Source organism: Suncus etruscus, chromosome 12 (assembly GCF_024139225.1).
Source record: "Suncus etruscus isolate mSunEtr1 chromosome 12, mSunEtr1.pri.cur, whole genome shotgun sequence".
In the NCBI taxonomy this organism is placed as follows: domain Eukaryota; kingdom Metazoa; phylum Chordata; class Mammalia; order Eulipotyphla; family Soricidae; genus Suncus; species Suncus etruscus.
The window spans coordinates 56,314,389-56,319,515 of NC_064859.1; the positions used below are offsets into that span (position 1 = coordinate 56,314,389).

General features: G+C 34.9%; 1 non-coding gene across 1 annotated transcript; it reads left to right on the top strand.

The window, feature by feature from the left end:
- Positions 1-1,000: 1,000 nt before the first annotated feature.
- On the top strand, positions 1,001-1,107 carry LOC126025121 (U6 spliceosomal RNA). The gene has a single exon (XR_007501168.1). It is a non-coding gene; the product is annotated as a U6 spliceosomal RNA (small nuclear RNA).
- The last annotated feature ends 4,020 nt before the right edge of the window (positions 1,108-5,127 follow it).

A 5,127-nucleotide genomic window follows, 5' to 3' on the forward strand; every position in this document is an offset into this window, starting at 1 on the left:
AGGTTGAGCCTTGCCCTGTGCCTTTATGTCCTTAGACAGGTTTTGGGTCTTGCAAGTGGATAGATTCTCAGAGGTTATTTAGGTAGGTGTAATCACTAACCTGGAAGACATAGGAGGGAACCAAGCATTCCAAGTATTCATAGGAACCTTTCAGATAGTAGCTTTATCAGGTTGTTAGTTAGTGATACAGCACACGATACTCCTGTTGGCTTCCTCTACACTCTACTCCTAGATTTAATGCTAGGCATTACCTTCTGCTCCACTGGAAAAAGCTCATTTCTTAATCATCTCTTCCTGGTTTTGCTTGGCTCTTCCAGCATAGGCTTTCTTCTCTAGTAATGTTCTTCTTCTCTGTTTCATCTGATCAAGTTGTCTTCAACTTGTGGTTTCATTTACCCAAATGTAGGGACTGCTTCTATTAAAACCAATTCTTATTTTGGTATAGATCTGTGCAATATGGCAGAACATCATCTTACATTCTCTCTACTTTATCTTCTGGAACCATATCCTAGACTCTGTAATACCAGGCTTTGGGAAACGGAAAATAATACAGTGGAACAAGGTTTTTGCCTTAGTTTGCTCCCCTCATAAAGCCTGGAGTGAACACAGCTGGATGGCTTTCCCTAACATCCTTCACGTACACACATACAGACACACACATATACACACACACATACACATACATACACACATATACACACGCAATCTTTATTCACAATACAAACTATTATAGTACTAATGTTAAGTGCCTTTACACAAAGTATCCAAACAAATTCTTCCTTTTTTTTTTTGTTTTTGTTTTTTCGGGCCACACCTGTTTGATGCTCAGGGGTTACTCCTAGCTAAGTGCTCAGAAATTGCCTCCTGGCTTGGGGGGACCATATGGGATGCCGGGGGAATGAACCGCAGTCCTTCCTTGGCTAGCGCTTGCAAGGCAGACGCCTTACCTTTAGCGCCACCTCACCAGCCCCCAAACAAAATACTCTTAAAAAACAATGCAGTGCTCACTTCGGCAGCACATATACTAAAATTGGAACTATACAGGGAAGATTAGCATGGCCCCTTCTCAAGGATGACACGCAAATTCGTGAAGCGTTCCATATTTAAAAAAAAATGCAATCCCAGTAACAACATATTTTCATTGCTAGATTTTTCTTTTCTCTTATGTTCAGTCTAGCTAAATGATTGTTCACTTTATGGATATTTCCAAAGAAGTAAATTTTTTTGATGATTGAACCTGTTTTTTTCTATTCTTTATTTCACCTAATATGACTATACATTTTTATTATTTCTTATATCTGTTGGTTTTAGTTTATTTTTCTCTTATTTTAGTGTGAAAACTTGTTATTATTTTCTTCTTTTTTTATAGTTATGGACAGGTAGAAGTTTCACTATAAGTTGTTACTTTAAACTGTTTCTTAGAAGTTGATTTTTTGTGTTTTGGGCCACACCCAGAAATATTCTGGAGCCATGCCCAGTTCTAAACTAAGAGGCTACTGGTGGTTCTGGTATATGAATTAAGGACATTTGGGATTTGAACCATAGTAACATGCTAGCAAAGGGTCTTAATCTTTGTACTCTAGCTCATATTCTGTATATTTTATATATTTTAATCACAATGTATTTTCCAACTTCCCCTCTGTTTTATTCCTGGATAAATTTGTGATTTTGAAGTGTGTTCTTTAATAATATTTTTATAATATCTTTATTTAAACATTTTGATTACAAATATAAATGTGATTAGGTTTCAGTCATGTAAAGAACACCCTCTTCACCAGTGCAACATTCCCACTACCAATGTCCTAAATCTCCCTCCATCCCCCCCTCCACCTGTACTCTAGACAGGCTTTCCAGTTCCCTCATTCATTCACATGGTTATGGTAGTTCTCAGTGTAGTTATTTCTATAACTGCACTCACCACTTTTTTGGTAAGCTCCATGAAGTGAGCTGGAAGTTCCAGCCTTTCTCTCATTGTCTCTGAGGATTGTTGCAAAAATGACTTTTATTTTTCTTAAAACGCATAAATGAGTGAGACTATTCTGCGTATCTCTCTCTCCCCCTCTGACTTATTTCACTCAGCATGATAGATTCCATGTGCATCCATGTATAGGAAAATTTCATGACTTCATCTCTCCTGACGGCTGCATAATATTCCATTGTGTATATGTACCACAGTTTCTTTAGCCATTCATCTGTTGAAGGGCATTTTTCTCTCTTTTATTTCTAATTTTGTTCTGTTGTGACAAGGCATAGTTTGTATGATTAGCAATCTTTATTGAGATTGATTTTATAATGCCAAAAGGCCATGTCCTAAAATCTTTATGTAAAATTGAGAAGAATATGTATTAATCTTTTGAAGGTTATATTAATGCTTTAATTCCAATTTTATTGTTTTTGAGTATTCTATCTATTTAATGGTCTTCATTTTCTAATTGGTATTGTTTATTTCTGTATCAGTTCTGTGAGTTTTAGTTTCAGGATTTTGTGGGCCCTCTATGTAAGTATAGATCTTGATGTAAATATATTTTCTTGTTTGGTTAAATTTATTATTATCAGAAATGTGTTCTGTGTTTAAAATGTTTAATTGCCCATTTATTGATTATAGCCCCTTTGAGTTTTTGCATTGAATGCTTCCATCCTTTTTCTTCTAGTATATTTGCATTTTTAACTCAAACATCTTGGAGATAACTGAGTCATTGCTTTAGTTTTTTCTATCAGTTTTGTCACAGTCTACATATTCAGTGGAATTGTTTAATCCAATTCCATTTAATGTGATCACCAAGAGGTTGGATTTATTTTTGTCATTTAGCTATTTGTTTTGTAGATGAGGGTTCACTGTAGATACTGAAAAAAAATCAAAAGTAAATTTTCATAGTTTTCTTGCTTCTTTTATAGAGGATATGTCTGAAGATATAGCCTGCTATTTATTGACATTCATCATGCATTTGTTTGCTTTTTTAATACTTTTATAACTTTTTAATTGAATCACTGTGAGATAAACAGTTATAAAGTTGTACATAATTGAGTTTCAATCATACTATGAACAGGACTCTTCATTAGTACAGATTTCTTGCCACCAATGTCCCAGTTTCCCTCCTGCCCTCCTCTCTGCCTTCTCCCTTGCCTGTCTCTTCTCTCTCTCTTTTTTTTTCTTGAAGACACTGGCTGGCAATATATACTGAAGGATATTAGTCATATCACTTTATCCCTTTTCAGTACCCATTTCTTGTCCAGAGTGTTCATTTTCAGCTATCATTGTCATAATCATCCCTTGTCTGCCCTAACTGCACACTCCCACTCTTTCTGGTTGTCTGGCCTTCATCTCTATTGCTTTTGGATATTATTACCATGTTATCTTTCTTATATATCCCACAAATGAATGCTATCATTTTATTTCTATAATTCTCCCTCTCACTCATTTTGCATATCATAATACTCTACATATCCATTGATTTATAAGTAATTCTCATTATTTCATTTCTCCTAAAATAGTTCTTGTGTCTACTTATGTTAATTCTCTATTCTTTTATATTGCCTACTTCCTTCAATAAATTCTTTAGGGTAATAAAATTAATTAGTTTAAGTTGTAACTGTAAGTAAAATAAATTTATAATAATATCTTCAATTCTCTTTTTTTTGCTGACTTTAAAATGTTTATTCTTTAAAAAATTAGTTGCTTTTTATACAGCTATACAAAGTTCTTAATGTTTCTTTGGCAATGGAATATAATGGAATTTTACAACTATATAAAAAAGTTACCTTTGCCTAAGAAACAGTATTTACTGTTGTGTACATAGCGGACTGACAAAATTCTGTACCATCCAGCACCCTAATTAAGTGACGAAATAAGCTACCTCAAAAGGGATATTACAAGATTTCTGAAAAGAAAGACAGTCACCCGCACACACCCACACACAGATACACATGACGCTTCTGGGGCTCAAAACACAGTCTCACGGCCCTAGCTGCAGGCAACTTGCAGTAATTGCCAAATACAACTCAATAATAAGAAAAATCCTTTCAGTAATGAAAAAATACTTATAAGTCCCACTGAAGTACTGCTTTAGTTAACTATACATAAGAAATTACTTAACCTTCTGCTATTCCAGATATATTTAATGCTCTTTATTTTTTTAAAGATGAGCTCCCCCCACCCGCCCTGCCCCTAAAAGTAACTGCATCATATCTTTGAAATTAAGCAGAGAAATAACAAACAAACAAAAAAAAGCAGTGCTGGTGACAAATATACAGCGATTCACTTCTTCAATTCACTTCTTCGTTCTTCACAAAGACTGAAACCATTTCTTAGGACCATGAAGAGCTATTCACCTATTCTCTTTTATAATCCAACATTTTTCACCTAATGTCATGATTGCTTTGTCTCTTAAGATCATGACCTATTTTTCTGTCAAATGCTAGTTTGGGCTTGATTGGTCTCAGGGAAACAAACCCTAAGCTTCCTTTTTTTTATTAATATGTTTATTTAAGATACAAATATCTTGTATTATCTTGAGTGAATCTTGATTTCAAACATGATTGTAGCTGGGTTTTAGTCATGTAAAGAACATCTTCCTTCACCTTTGAAACATTCCCACCACCAATGTTCCAAATCTCCCTCCTCCCCACCCACCCCACCTGTACTCTAGACAGACTTTCCACTTCCCTCATTCATTCACATTATTATGATAGTTTTCAGTATAGTTATTACTCTAACTGCACTCACCACTCTTTGTGGTGAGCTTCATGTCATGAGCTCCAGCACCTACTCTCTTTGTCTCTGAGGATTATTGCAAAAATGTCTTTTATTTTTCTTAAAACCCATAGATGAGTGAGACTATTCTATGTATATCTCTCTCCCTCTGACTTATTTATAATAGATTCTATGTACTTCCATGTATAGGAAAATTTTATGACTTCATCTCTCCTGATGGCTGCATAATATTCCATTGTGTATATGTACCACAATTTCTTTAGCCATTCATCTTTTGAAGGGCATCTTGGTTGTTTCCAGAGTCTGGCTATTGTAAATAGCGCAGCAATGAATATAGGTGTGAGGAAGGAACCTGAGTTTCTTGACATGACTTATTCCCCAAGCACAGATTATGTTTGATTTTCTTTTCTTTTGAC